This window comes from Apis cerana, linkage group LG7 (genome assembly GCF_029169275.1).
Source record: "Apis cerana isolate GH-2021 linkage group LG7, AcerK_1.0, whole genome shotgun sequence".
In the NCBI taxonomy this organism is placed as follows: domain Eukaryota; kingdom Metazoa; phylum Arthropoda; class Insecta; order Hymenoptera; family Apidae; genus Apis; species Apis cerana.
This window is the reverse complement of record NC_083858.1, coordinates 7,909,262-7,925,906: the sequence shown is the minus strand read 5'-3', so window position 1 is coordinate 7,925,906 and position 16,645 is coordinate 7,909,262. Positions and strand designations below refer to the sequence as shown.

The window sequence follows — 16,645 nt, the reverse complement described above, 5'->3', positions numbered from 1 at the left end:
CTCTCCTCTTCCATCCCTTCCTCGCCTGTTCTGTGCAACAACGAACAGCCAGCCACGCGCCTCGAGCACAAAGCGGCATTCAAATTTTCTCCACGGAGAAATTAAGGCTCGCCCATTCCTTCTTCCTCCTCTTCTTCTTCTTCCGTGGAAGAAGCTTTTCAATGAGGAAATTAAGGTGGGAGGTCCGTGCTCGCGGAGAATCGAATTTCAATGAAAATCGAGAATGGGCCATGTTGGCCGGAAGCGACGCTGCTAATCCGTGCCATCGTTTCCAACAGGAGGGGAGGGGGCCTGTGATAACGTGAGGATGAGCTCCATTGTTCCGTTGGGCATTCATTTCCAGGCCTAATACCTTCTCCCCTTTTTTCTTTTTCCAAGCTTGGAAGATCGATCTCTTTCGTTCTTCTTAGTGAAATGTAAACACGTGTGAAATTTTTGGTCGTGTATTATTATTATTATTATTATTATTATTACAGGAAATATAAATTGATGTCTTTTTTTTTTTTAATTAGAATTAATGAATTCGAGAAGAAGGATTAATATTGGGAAGATTTATATCGCGAAATTGAATCGAATTGGTTAAAAACAAACAATTTTTCACCGGGTTTTTCAATCTTCTCCATTCTCCAAATAAATATTTAACGAATGAAGTAAATTGTATTAAATCAAGTAGAGGATGGTTTTATTCTCTCTCCTTTTTTTATCCTACCTTCTCATCGTAACAAATTCGGGACATTCGTCAAACAAACTTTTCAAAACATATATAAATTTTTCATATATAAATCACACGTAAACATTTTCTTTTCAAATAATATAATTATGACTTCTTGGAAAGTACTTTAAACGATATAATTTATATAAAGTTTCAGTCTCTGCTACTTAATTTCGCGTAATAACGAAATTTTCGTCAAATAAATGAGAATATGTTTGTGTATATATATATCTTAAAAGCGAAAATTCATTCTATATAATTTGCAACAAGTTGTAAAAATAAAATTCGAAATAATTATACCCGTTGCAACATCTTTCCTTTCTAATTTTTAATTTCTTCTATATATATATATATATGTTAAATATAATTAATTTTGTAAACAAGAAGAAAATTTTAAAACAACTGCTAAACAACTGTTATGACTTGGCAATTTTTCATTTCCTTATCGTATAATTAAAAACACATTTCCCTTCCCCGTAATTAGCGTACAGATTATTATTAAAAACATACGTTACTTCGTTCCTTTTAATATTCTTCTTGACAGACATATTCCTTTGTGCTTAAAAGCTTCTTTCATGATAATACATTGTATAATTATGTAATGGAAATTCTTTAAAACCACGAAGAAGGCACATTTACACAGCAAGAGAGAGAGAGAGAGAGAGATTTCTTTGTAATTAAGTAATAAAATGTCTGGGATAACAATTTTTCACTCGGTATGTCAAGCGCGTAATGAAAAAATTAAATAAAAAGTTAATAAAAGTATTGAAGATTATAGTTAAAAATTGAATTTTTCCACCGTTTCAATTGTTATATACTCTATACATTAATTCATACTTTTCCAATATCTCATATTCCAAATAAATTCGCATACTTGTACGTTCATATACATATTTTTTTAAACATATTTAACAATTCAAGAGACAAGCAAATTTTAATATACGAAATTCTCTATCCCCCTTTTTTTTTTTTTTTCTTATTTGAACAACATTGATTTTTATTTTCATCGATCAATTCGTCGAAAAATTCGTTTCACCTGTATTAATGTACGACCTCGAGGAAAACGCAATTATTATAACGCTGGGCTCGGTGTATTTTTTTAAGGGGAGAGCGAGGCCATTATTAAAGTTTCGTTAAAATCCAAATAGATAGAAAAGGGGGAGAATTTGTGCGACGACGAATTTAATTTCTCGCCCAGCTAAACTTTTAACATATCACGATTTCGGCTTTCATTTCGAGCCGGGAAATTATATTCTTGATTTCTCTGAAATGAAAATTCTGACACGCGGCAGAGTTGGACGATTCAACGCGTAAAAATTCGATAGCCACGCTTTTCTCGTATTATATTAAAACCGGTATAACGGAGGGGGGGGAGGGGTTCGTTTTCGATTCGTAGGCGAATTTTTCGCTCCCATAATCGACACCGTTTCCGGAAATTGACTTCTCTTGTTAATCGAACTATTATCGAAAATTGCATTCCTTTTACAATAATACAACTGCAACGAGTTCTCCTACAGTGTGAAATAACGAACGAAAGAAAGAAAAATAAATGTTATATATTTTTTGGCTGAATTGGAAAGAATTTTTGATATATATTCATTTTGAGAAATACGTTTAATTGAGACATTTGGCAAGCAATTTTTATTTGAGTTGAGAGTGAAAATTAAAATCTTAAATAGTCCCGGTCTTAAAAGAGAAATGTGGAGAGTCCAAGATTAAAATTTTCGCAAAATTATTCTCGAGTTGGTTATTTTTCATCGAGAGTGAAAATTTATCTTTGGATATTCGTTCGATGACACGATATTCTGTATTAAGAATTCTTACAAAAATGAATGAATTAAACTCTGAACCGTTATATTATATTGTTGTATTATTTTTCATTAGATGAATTTTGATCGAAACAGTTTCGTATTCATACTTCGATGTAATTGCATGCATTTGCACAGCATCCTACGAGAGATTTCTACGATCGAAGAAAGCGTTAGAAATAAAAAAAAAATCCTCGTATTCTACGATCGCGAGCTGCTTTTTACGAACTTCCGTTTCATATCTTTCGTTTCCATTTTATAGGAAACGGTTAATCCTATCCGACCGTTCCACTTTTTTTTTTTTATTGATTATTAATCCATGTTGACTGGAACACGTGATATACTTTATACCCATGAAAATATTTTCATACTTTAGAAATCTTTACAATTTTGCACTCCCGTATATTACTTATTTGCATGCACTTTTTCCATCAGTTCCGTTCGTTCGGTTTATACAAATATTACACCCTTCGATAACGTTTTTTCCCATGTCCATTTCTCTGGAAATTTAACTGGAACGAATATTCACGCGTTCGTGCATTCCAAGTATCGTATTCGCGATTATCATCAAAAGAATACCGAGAATTTATTTAACTCGTTTGCACAAATGCGAACGTGGAAGCAAGAAAAAAATTTCCAAGCAGGAAAAAAGGAAGGAAAATACTAAAAAAGCGAGAAACGTTTCCGGAAAATTTTTCGTATTTACTTCGTTTTCTATTGGATTTCTCTCGAATGATTAAAAAGTATTTAAAAAATATTCGCTTCGAAGCAACTTTTTTTTGTTTTTCCATTTAAATAATTTGTATATTGAAATATTGCATGTACGCATTGACGCGTTGCATGTTCGTTATTATCGATTATTTTTTGTAATGATTAATACTTATCCGTCATTTTGGGATTTGTATGTTGCGATCAAAATGCATGAAAAATAGACGGAGACATGCAATAACAGAGTAAAAACAATCATTCATTATTCGTTATATTTCTAGTAAAGAGTAAAAATTGTTTTTATCCGTAAACATATTTATATATCACGTGAAAATAATTTATAAGATTAGAAATAAGATAAAACCGCATGCAGTACGAAGATTGTTTAAATAATTCGAAAAGAAAGAGATAGAAATAATTGTCGATAAAATATAACATATCACATTGATTTTTCACGCGTTTTGTCCTCAAGAAAAAATATCGCAATTTCTATAAATTTGATTCGACCATACGGGCGAAAACCTCTTCCCACTTATTCGCAAGTAATTCGTTGTTAAAAAGAGAAGGGAAAAAAAAAACGGTCCATTTCTGCCGAAACTACAAGGGAAACCTTTCGTTCGAGGCGTGTTCTTCGTAAAAAATTTCCCATTCCCGCACGTTAACCATAAATTCGGCCACGAGCCACGGCATATCGCGAGCGGAACAATTGCCCGGAGCATGACTCGTTGGCAGAAAGTCCATTTCGAAGGGGCTTCCCTCTCCTCTTCCTCCTCCTCCTCCTCCTCCCCTCCCCTTCTTCCTTGCCTCCACCTCTCCCCCCCCCCTACATCGATGATAAACCACGAGCGAAAAAGGTTCAATTTCTTTGGAGCCCGAGAAATGCAGACATCATCGATTCCGGTTGTGGAAGAAGGAAGGAAACTGTTCCTGGAGAGGCAATTAAAGGCTCTCGCTCGAGTCTGGACCCGATCGAATCTTGGAAAAGCGTGGAACGAGCTCCGAAAGCTCGCGCGAAAAAAGAGAGAGCGAGAGAGAGAGAGAGAAATAGAAATGAAAGAGAAACGCGCTTTCCTTTCCCCCCCTCCCCCCTCTCTCTTTCCGACTATCCCATTTCCTGTTCGACCATACGAGCCGCAGGAAGAAAGCTTTTAAATTATTGCCGACTTACGGACCGCTTCTTTCGCGTTGCGTTAATTTCACGTCGTAAAGGAGGATCGAGGAGGAGAGGGGGAAGAGGCTCTTTTTGTCGCTTATCCGGGGCGAGGCTTTGACCAGGAACCGCATCGATTTCTTTCGAATAGAGAGCCGCGTTCAATTCCGCCTGTCACTTCATTACCGACCGAGCCAATTACACCACGCTCCACCGCGAAACGTAATCAGTTCGTTTCGCCACTCGTCCCTCCCGTCCTTCTCCTTCCTTCCATCCAACGTGAAATTTCCATGAATGCGATTAAATATGTACGACGAAACACGAAACAGAATGTGCGTAGAGAAAATGATACGTACACGGTGGTGAGGCAAGTGTCAAAGATACTTTGATTATCTGTGATTAAAAGTAAATATATGTATGTTTTTAATAAGTATAATAATTGTTAACGATAGCAGTGGAAGATTATTATTAGGATTGATGACAGATTTCAACGTATACGTGTACTGGTATGGATGGAGTCAGAGGGATTTGTGGGATTTTCTTGAAGAGAGAAAGATAATCGATTAGTAACGAATTACGACTCGGTGGTTTGGCGATCGGTAATGTAGATGGCATAATGGTGGCAATGGTGAGATTATGAGTGGAAAAGGGAAGAAATACTCCGTTGAGGGATTTCTTTCGGTAATTTTGGAAGATATATCTTCTTGGAAAACGCGAATTTTTAAAGATGCTTTCTTTGTCTTTTGGAAAGACAGAGATGGAGGTAGAAAAGAGGAAGAAAGAACATGGAAAAGAAAAATAGATATGTAGAGGAAATTGGAGATGGCGGAAAAAAGATTATAAAGAAGGAAAAGCAATTTTTCCGGCTAACTATGTTCTATTGAATATTCACATCATTTTCAATGCACACTTGAAATCCAAGATCACTTATGTCTAAAATATCTCCATTTTCTTTTTTTTCTTTTTTTGTGTGAAAAGCTTTTTGTCAGTCACTTTTAATGGTTTTTCCAAAAATATCCGTCGAAAACATGATTTTTATTAATGGACATTGTTTTGAATATTTATTATAATGAAATAACTTTTCATTCGTTCGTCTTTTTTCATTCGTTCGATATATCATGAATTTTTTATACTCATCCGAGGACCATAGAATTATAACTCATTGAATTCTTCTTCACTTTGACTATTATATGACAGAAATATGTAAAATTAAAAAAAAGTAAATTGTAGTGATATTGAAATTTCGAAAAAATGAGAAACAACACCTCGACCCTCGATATATTTTCATCGCTCGATGTTTTTTCTACCGTAAAAAAAAAAAAAGGAAAAAAAATCAAAATATTTATATTATTTTTTTTATTATTTTATCGGAAAATTCAATAAATGCTTCATCTTTTATGCACGTGGATTATTATCCCGATACTATATTTACTTGAAAAATCACAAATATAATCTTTTTTTATACGCTTTTATGCATTCGACTCGATAATAATCTCGAACAAAAAAACGAATGCTTTTATATTAAGATCAACGTTGAATCGTAGATCCGGTTTTTCTTTCTTTTCTTTTCTTTTTTTTTTTTTTTTTTTTCCCCAGTTTTTAACCGAGCTGGAGAATGAATGATCGCATCGCGATGAATATTAAGCTGACGCGGAAGTCTACTGACAAGCTGTTCGATCGATTTCTATTCTACTCCCTCTTTTTTTTTTTTTTTGCCTTTTCTTTTCCTTCTTTTTTAAACTGATTTGAAGGCGATGTTCGAAACCCGTTGAGAAATTTAATTTCCAAAAATGTTGATTTTATGGTAAATTTTGAAAAAATAAATCGAAACGCGAAGAAGAAATAAATTATAAATTATTTAAATAGTTCTAATTAACTGTCTCGAAATAAATATCGGTTGAAAATGAATTATCGATCGTTTTCTACGATACTTTGTTATTTTGTGCTCTTTTTATTTATTTATTTTTTTTTCTTTTTTCACTTTGCATGCCATTCGATTATGCGCGTAATCAACATGGCTGCATGGAAAAACGATTATACCGATCGATCGGTCGATATTCATTTTCAAAAACCGGATGGATATCGAACAATATGAAAAAGCTCTTGCACAAAAATTCGTGTCGATATCCGGATGGAAAAAATGAAAACTATATAGGGTTTTCATCGATTCTATAAACTGTACGATTCTTCTTTTTCTTTACGAGTAATCATATTAATTTTTAAACGAAAAAAATCACGAAACATTTCTGTATTTGATGATATTACGTCTAGTTTGAAAATTTCGAAATCGTTGCGTTTCGTGTAAGTAAAATTAATTTAAAAAAATTTTGAATTTTTCAAGAAGGAAATAGAACATGGACAAACCTGTTATTTTCTTCTCGAAACACGTGTACAATATCGAACGGAAATGATAAATTTCTTCCCTTTTATTTTAAAATTGACCCGATAAATTTTGAAAAGGTAATAAATATCTGAAATGGAACGGATAAGTCTCACTTTTCGGACAATTTATAGTTGTTTTATTCGATGGCGGGAAAAGGGAAATAGCCATATTTGGAAATTTTGATTTCAGTTTGTCGGTAGCGTGATATGTGTACTGTCGCTGAGGTTTGCAAGCCAGACAATTGCAACGATCTATCGTACATGACTATGAAATACGAGAGCAGAGTGTCCTGTCTGCAACGATGCCGTATCTTGTATCAAAGTATTGCATTTTTCAAGAATTAATGACAAACGATCCCACTTTGACATTGCTAACTTTCAGAGATATAAGGATATTTGAAGACAAGGACTTAGAAACGGCTGATACGTAAACAAAAGTAAATAAATAAACAAATTAGAGTTATTCTGTTAAAAAATATATACGTATCTGTCGTAATATTTAACTTTTTTGCAAAATTACAAATGGAAAAAAATAATTGAAGAATTTTTCGAGATCTTTAAGATCTCGATTTCAAAATTTTCCTCCACTTTAAATCATTCGAAATATCAATAGTATCAAATCTCACCGTTAATCATAAAAATATGTTTTAAATACGAAATAAATATGAAATATAGGATCATCCAAATATCGATTTTTAATTATTCAATATGTGTACGTGTCTAATTAATCAGATACCCAAGAATTAAAACATTTACCTAAATACATGTTTATACAAAATTACTTTATTTTTTCCACGATGCATCATTAAAAATTCAAACTCGGAAATCGTTTAATCTGATTTCCCTTTCAGTTACCCGAAAATTAATTTATCCTCTCACATTGATACAAAATAAAAAAAAAAACAAGCCAGAAAAAATAAAAATATTCAAAATTCGTCCCTCGATTGATCATCCACCGATGCGGCGTTCAAAAATTCATCTCATCAAACAGATCTCATAAACAGCCGCTGTATAGGAATCGGGACGATCGTCCAGTGTCACTCGACCTCCATCTTGAAAAATGCAGCGACGCTTTTTCCGCGAGCATTTAGAGAATTAATAATCCACGGAGACCTCGGAAATGGCCGAAGCCAACCCTCAACCAACCCTCTATTCCACGACGAAACAATGCGAGCGAGATTAATTTCGAGACGCGCGGCTTTCAATGCAAATTCCCTTAATTCGCAGCCAGGCCATCGTTGGCCGGCAATTTGGCCGGCAGTAACAAGCTGGATATAAGCGTGAATATTTTTCTCGCGAGTTTGTAAATGTTTTTTTTTTTTTTTTTTTTTTTTCCGTTTCTCGATACCGATAATTAGATTGGACGTTTGTGCAAAAGTTTGTAATCTAGAATTTGCATTTATGATATTTGAATTTGCAAAATATTAAATTTATTGAATTTGCAAATTTTGTTGATAACAATTTTCTGGATTGTAATTTCGATGTTTCGAAACGTCGACACGGAATTTGGTGATAGAAGGGAGGAGATCGGTTTTTGAATCTAAAATTTTGAATCTGAAGAAAAAGTACATTAAACGTTGTGACATTTGAGGAACGAGATTACAGATTTAAGCTGCGTTTCTTTAAACTTGTTCGTGCGAATCTTATTCTGGATAAACATTCATAGTCGATTGATAAAAATAATCTTTTCGAAAAATTTCCAATATGAAATTTGGACGATAAGAGAGTTAATATCTACAGAATTTCTCAAGAATAAGGAAATTTTCGTTTTATCAAAAAATGGTAATTAATTACAGAGTGCGTAGCGATGGGTATGAACTATGGTCGAGTTTGAACAAACAAATTCAAACAAGAGTGTTAAATATATATCGAATGCGATCATTTTTATTTTTCTTCTTCTTTTCTTTCATTTCCGATAAAAATAATCCTGATTAAATCTATCATTTGTTCATTCCCTGATATTTTCAATTTAGAATTAATCCTATCAACTTTGACATCGTTTCACACGTATCATGCTTGCTATCCAAATTGCACGTTATGTGTCATGAGCAATTAAGATCCCCCTGAGAAGCCATCCGGTTGAAATTTCTGAATTAGTTGAATTATGCCGTTTGATTTAACTTCGAGAGCCACGAAAGAAATGGCTGGAGACGAAGAAGTGCAGGGGAGAAGAAGTCCAGAGGGATTGTTCGTTGAAAACTGGTAAATAAACCGTGTCTCTGCATGGAGAGTTTACTTTTCTGTCGTCCAACCTGAATACCTGTGTTGTATTCTTTGTTGGATGCGTCGGTGAAGCACCGTGAAAATGGTCTTCGGGGCTTTCGCTCGTCTTTATTTGCATTCAGGATTGTCGCACTTTTCGAAAGCAATTAAACGACAATTGAATGAAACCGTTTTAAAAAAGAGCAACGTCATTCGCCGAATAATCGATATCAATTTGTTTCCCTTTTATACGATGAACGTTTTATATCTTTGAAAATTTCAAATTGTTGAATTTGAAAGTTGTTTTTTTTGTAAATAATAGAAATTGGTAAATTTAAATTTTAATGCGTGGATTTGTAAAATTTGAAAAAAAAAATTTATATCGATATTTATATTATTCGTACGAAATTTCATAGATTTTTTTTTAAAATAAATTTTTCAAAGGTCGTTTGTTACTTTCGTACGTTGAAAGATACACGTGAAACACCGACGTCACTTTATCATGGTTTTGTTCTTTTAAAAGGTTCTGATCCCTTTTGAAACTCTCGTATCTGAGAGATCCGTCATTTTAATAAGAGATAAACTGAAAACGAAGAAAGCTCTTCTCTTTAAAAAAGAAAAAAAAACAAAGAATGAGAGAATAAAGATTGAAATATGCTTTGGAGTTCAAAGAGAAAGACGAAAATTAATTAATCTCCAAAAAAAGATTTAATTATTCGATTTAGAAGAAAAATATTTGCAAAGAGAGAAGAAAAATGGTTTATTTATATAGAATGTATTTTTAAAATTTTATATATTATATTTATAAAATTATTATCAAGTATATTTTATACATAATAATTTGTATATTATAGTGCATGACATCTTACTATTTTTTTTTACTATAAAATGACCAATTTTTTGATATGAATGTACTTAAATCATTAGCAATTACATTAGCTGATTCAAAGAAAATCTAATTGTCAAGACAATAATCAAGTCAAAAGAAGAAAACATAAATTATTGATATATATTTGTGTTATATTATTAATATTAATAAAAATAATAGTTGATTAAATAAGTAATAAAAATTGTTATTAAAAAATATAGAAAATTGTGAATGATTTCAATTTTTTTATAATAAATTTTTCTCTTAACTTTTAAATATTATCTTCTTTTTAAATATCAATTAATCAGCTGATTTACATTTAATTTAGCTATATAAGTTGAAATTAATTGCCGTTAATATTAAATTGTATAAATAAACTAATGTACATCCATGTTATTTTCCTATGATTTCGATAATATTTACACGAGAAGTGAACATGAGAATTAAACTGAATTCTGAAATTGCAATTTATAGAAATTTTCTGGAAATATTGTATACACGCTATGTATACATTCTACTATATACATATCATGAATGATGAAATTGTACAAAATTGAACATAAATTCCAAAACGAAACTAATTTCAGAAATAAATGCATCTAATTAGAGAAAATTCTACTGTTTGAATATATACATTTTAGAAATAAATTGAAAATATATTTGCTTATCAATAGATTCTTGATTCTATGCGTTCATGCAAAATTTGAATAAGTCTATAGAATGTACGTGACATACAAATATTCAAAGTATAATTCGCATTATTTGAGAAATAATGTAAACAATTCAACATGCAAGAATATTTTTTTAAAAATAAGAAATATCTTACTAAATAGTTTTTAGTAATATTTTGTAGGAAATAAATTAAATAAAATATAATTACAGCATAATTATGCTGTAAACTTTGATACATATTCTGCCTTTGTGCATTTTATAGATTTTTGTACATTAATATATAAATTTTTAATAATTAAACTTTTATAACTTATAACAATTCTTACATATAATATTTCTTTCACAAGAATAATAACTTTCAATATAAATTTTCACGCTTAATTTTTAAAAACCTACACATCAAGAAATTTTTTATTTTAAATTAACAACTTAAATATCACTACAATCGTTAAAATCGTGTATGAGAAATTTTATTTGTTCCATAATTCCTGATATATTCCTCGTTCAAAATTCATGAATATTAATTCCCAACAAAATCTGAGAGATTAAAAATTATATATCGGTCACCATTCTATTCGTAGATTTTCTCTCTTAACGTGAATAACGATAAGTATTTCTCTCCAATGTAACAAAACACCGAACTTAACAAGCTCGTCCTACGAAACTTGCCTCGCGTTTCACGAATACGTAACTTTCTTCCTTTTTACAGAGTTTTGCCTCCGACGACTTATCCATCCGACCAATACACGATAGCGGTGTATTGTTAATGGTCAGAGCCTTTCGCTAGTAAATACGTTTCAATCTTCTTGAATGGCACGTGTACCGAAACTTCTTCAACGAACAGAGACAAGTTCGAAGAACTAATTCGTCTTCTCAAAAAAGTAGTTTCTACTTTTTTTTATTCTCTATCGTTGGTGTTCGCTGGACTATGAGAGGCAATAAAGAGCAAAAGTGAACCAATAATCGATGAAAAGTCGAGTCGAGTATTTTAAATTATTATAAATCATACGATGAAACATCAAAGATTCACCATTATAACTTTCGAATAAAAACGAGGAAATTTTTAATAGTTAAAGATAAATATTTTATTACTTCAATAATTTATTATTCGAAGTTATTATATTATCGAATAAAACTGCATGTAATTGTAGTGCCGAATGATCGAGGTTATATAAAGAGAAATTGTATAATAGCTGTATAAACGTTATTTATCGAGCATTTCAAATAACTTTATTCGAAATTTTTAACTAATTAACTTTATTTTCAAAGCAGTAAGTGTCAAGTAAAATAAAATATTATCAATGTTTTGAATTTTTTATTATTAAAAAGTTCTTTATTACTAAAAATCTAAATTATACGTTCCTAGAGAGGTTATACGATAAATGGCGTAGCAATCGCTTGCTTAGTTCCTTCACTTACCTCATTCTTTTCCTCCTCTATTATTCCCAAATGAGAATGTGTGACGTGAATATTACCTTTTGTTTTTACGTTTCATCGGTTGAAAATGAAAATCACGATAATGTTATATGTGAAAATGTACCTTAAGATACAATGTACACCACGATCATATATTTCTTGTTTTTTTAATAAAACAAAGTCGCTCACACGTATCTAACACACGAGTGTCTCGATAGAAGGCGTAGCAATCGCATCTCACTTTTGTTAATCCCTTCTCACTTTTTCCCCCTCTACGACTCCCGAACGAGAGTATAACCTCACGTATTGAAAATCTCAGAGCAATCGCGCTGAACATTATTATTTATTATAATTAATCAATCGTCTCGAAATCGCTTTTCAAAAAAAAAGAAGAAAAAAATTCGCTGACCAACGAAAGAAAAACACGAAATCGAGATCGAATATATTCACTCTGTAAGGAGTGCTCGTAACACGTGAAAGAGAAGTTTCACAAGCGAAAACCGTTCCGGCTGTTGAACTAATTATTTTCGAGGTCGGGTATGGCACAATAGAGGAACAACGACGTTCGTTTCTTTCGTAAACGTGCGCGATTAATTTCGCAAAATGGCACCCAGGAGACTGCGATGGCCCTCTTGGCACGATTCCTCGGTCCGAAAACCCCGTTTGCCATGCAAATCCATGCGCCGCCCCTCCCCCACCCCATTAAACCTCGAACTCCTCCATCTTTCGTTCGCTCGTCTTCAGACCGACTATTTTTCGCCGGTCTACCCGTTTTCTTTTCATTCCGCCTCCTCCGGTTCCGCTCCAGACGATGTCGACTGGGTTCTCGTATATATGAACGTGAAATGAGGGAGGGGAAGAGAAGTTTCCAAGCTCGCGATAACAGACGAGTAGTGTAGGCACTAGCAGGAACGAAGTACTACTAGCGACGCTTTTTGTTTTCACGGATTTTTCACGCTACGACGAATATTTTTTTCGCTCGAATTATTCTCTCGTCTTGAAAATAATTATTATCTTTTTTTTCTTTCCTTCTTTCTCTTTTTCTTCTGTGTTAAAGAAAATTTTTCGGAAAGATTCGAAAGCTTTTATGAAAATTTTTCTTGCGTAAAATTGTGATAAACTTTTTATTTTCTAGTTGTATAATATTCTATATGGTTTATTATTCATTCTTTTTATGCGTTCTTTTATTAAAATTATTGTTTGGGATTTAATGTTTGTATATAAAAGAATACATGTATAAAATTCTGACAAAATTGTAAATCTTTTTATATTTTTCTATAGTTTTTGAGGAATTTATATGTAAATAGTATAAGATAATAAATGGTAAATACGTATAAATTCCATTTAATGAACGAAATTTATTCATTAACAATGCAGCATTATTCTTTTCTTTTGTTTTTTTTAAATGATCTTTCGAAGTACCATCAATTTTCACGGAAAAACAAGATTTGTCGCGTACAATGTCATCGCAGAAATTGCGGCATTAGCGACATTAATTTCAGGTAACAGCGCCAACAATGTGATTGTCTCCCTAGACAAACGATAGCACAGCTGCGGCTCAATTGTATGACTTCCTTGGCAATATGTGTGCTTTGCCTACCGCGTTCGTCGCATAATTCCACGACGCTCCCCCAGTGCACGTTTGTCCTGAAGTCTGAAGCGATTCCATCGGGACAAACTCTGAACAACACGCACGAATTGGCCGGTGGAACGATCGTTTCTTTTTAAAGAAATCTACATCTGCGACTTTAAGCGTACGATGGCGCTCTCTGCGCACGACCCATACTCTTTTTTTCTTCGCGTTCACTATGTATTTCTTACATTGTGAAGACATTGAATGAACGAAATTTGTCAATCTATAATTTTGTATTAATTATTGCTGGAATAAGTAAAAGTCAAGAAGTCTATTCTTTTTTTTGTTTTATGATTGTTGAGAATAAAAGTGAAAATTAATTTTATTATGATAAAAGAAGTTATTAAGTTATTAAAATTGGTTAAAAAATAATTCTATAATATATATGTGAAAGTAAAATGTATAAGATGATGAGAATATTTTCACATTTAATTATTTCTTCGTAACAAGGATTCTTCAAAAACAAAAAATTATATCGTTACATTATAAATTAACGTATATAATGTATAATTATTTCCACAAAAAGTTTATTTATTAAATTTAGATTTTAAAAATACAAATATCGAACTATATAAAAACTGTCACAGGAAAAAGAAATTTTATTCCTATTCTTGGTTCTGTTCTATCGTATTAATTTTACCTCGTATACGATTCAATGACGAAACTTTGAATAAAATTACGGAAAGAATGCAAATCTTTATTTTATTTATTCGAAATTATAATACCGCTATGAAATAGCAGTGTTTCTCAACTGTGAAAGTCAAGAGAATTTCACGTAACTTGTTTACGCCAAGTTTGCAAAGATATTTGCCTCAACACTTGAATTAATCTTGTACGACAGGTTCGATAAGAGGGATGATATAACGAGACTTTGTACATGTTTAATAAAGTCATAAACTTTAATAACAACATTCTTAATCAAGAAGAAATACTTAGATAGATAGTCTTAGGAGACAGGAGATGTTAATAACTTCAACATTAATTATCGAATATTTTAGAAACTGTTTCATAATTACAGGAAAAGTATATCTTTCCTTTTAAAGATGAAAGTTAAAAAAAAAAATATTATCTAATTAATTATCAAACATTTTAGAAACTTTCCTTACTTCCTCGAACTTCTCTTTTAGATCAAACTTGTGCAAGAGAGTATTTCCTCGTTAATGAAATATTTTAACAACTTCGAGGTTGCGGGAGAAGTATATTTATTATTTTTTTTATACAAATTATATAAAGAAAGTAATTTCAAAAATTGCAACAAAACTTAACAGCATCATTATCCTAATTACGTTATAAATAAATTTATCTTTCTCAAAATATAGAATAATTCATCAAGAATTGTTTATTGTTGAAAAACAACTAATAGTTGATCAATCTACTGAAATAAGATTGCACCTAACGTTTCCATATTATTATCCAATATTATTAAAAATTCAATCAATTTCAATTTATAAAGCATGAAAAATCTTTAAGAAAATGTATTTATTTATTTTCACAGCCAATTTTTGATACAACACACAGATATACATTTCTGATATAACACATATAAAATATTATCAATTTTAAGAAAACATGTCTCCATAATTCTTTACTATTTGATATACTCGTATATACTTATACAATACTTATCATCTATAATCAACCTCTTTTGATAAACAACTTTTCAACAAGAAACAAATAAGAGCTAACATTGCGCCCAAATGCAACGATTATTAACGATATATTAATTCATAAAGCATTCTTCCATTTCCTTTTCCTTTTTTTCTTTTCTTCTATCTACCTAAGCACGACCGAAGGCCGATATCATACAGTCAACAATTTACCGATCGTTTTTCCAATCGTTCCCGATATCGTTTCCACGAGACATAAATCTATTACCGTGGCACGTCGTACGTTGGCGTATAATGCATTTCGCAAAACCTTGCCCGGCTGCCGGAAACATCGGTTTTATGCGCACTCGATATTTCGTGATTTACGATCAAGGAATAATTCATCGGGCAAGGAATTGCGAGGAATGGGTAATAAGATAAGAAAAACTTGATTTTATGGACAAAACCTTTTCGTTACGATTTCCTATCTCCCGCGATCCTCGAATTCGATCGATTCGATCTTTCGCGCTTCCGACACACACATACGCGCCCACGTGATCGTGGACAAATACGAACGTTTCGCGTATTTGTACGGAACATTTGTACATTGTGTCCAGTTATCGATGGTCTCTGTCGATAAATTTGCAAATGAAAATGTAGCGGGCAAAAATAGATTCTGTTCGAGGAACAGTCTGGGTAAGAGGATGGATATAAAAGGGAAATTTCACGAGCCACCTGCCACGATCCACTTATTCTTTTATTGTCTTAATCCAATTATTGGGAGAGCGCATTCCAATTGGAAGAATGGAGCATGAAGCGAGTGGTGAACTCTGGTGGACGTTAAGAAAGTTATTTCGAGCAGTTTCGTTCGAAATAAATTTGCTTATGGGACGAGTGAAGTTCGTTGTTTGGAATTTTGATGTTGGACGTTTCAGGTATATCTGATATATAATTTTTAGAGCAGGTAAACTTCCTTTCTTCCTTAGTTAAGAAATATATTATTGAGAATTTTTTTTATGTTTCAAGATCTATGGAAATATTTGAAATTTTATTGAGTTTTTTTTTTTTTAATTCTGAAATAAAATTCTATGAGGGAAGTTATTAGTTAAAAAAAAAAAATGTTGAGAAGCACGGAGACGGATAAGTGAAATTTAAATTATTCAAAATCCTTTTCAAATTGTGATAAAAGACTTTACACTTGCCATTAAATTCTATCTATTTTTCTACAAAAAGGTTGACGTTAAACGAGAAGTCAATTACTCCGCGATTAATTATTTCTGAAAATGGTCTCTACTTTTACTCAAGTTTTTAGATCAATTCATTAATCTTGATCTACTCCGAAAAAAGGAAGAATCCAAGAAGAGAACGTTTCTACGTTTTTTTTTTTTTTTTTTTTTTACATGAGAATTGACCATCAGATTCGAACTACGAGAAAAGTTTTTCCATTATGAACTTGTAATCCCCTTCTCTATTGGTTCTGAAAACGATGCAGAACTTCATGAAATTAA

The 16,645-nt window shown here is 32.0% G+C and overlaps 1 protein-coding gene across 1 annotated transcript in view; it reads left to right on the top strand.

Annotated features, from left to right (window-relative positions):
• Positions 1-16,645, top strand: part of LOC107993181 (cadherin-87A) — a 226,497-nt gene that overhangs the window by 157,053 nt on the left and 52,799 nt on the right. The window lies entirely within an intron of this gene.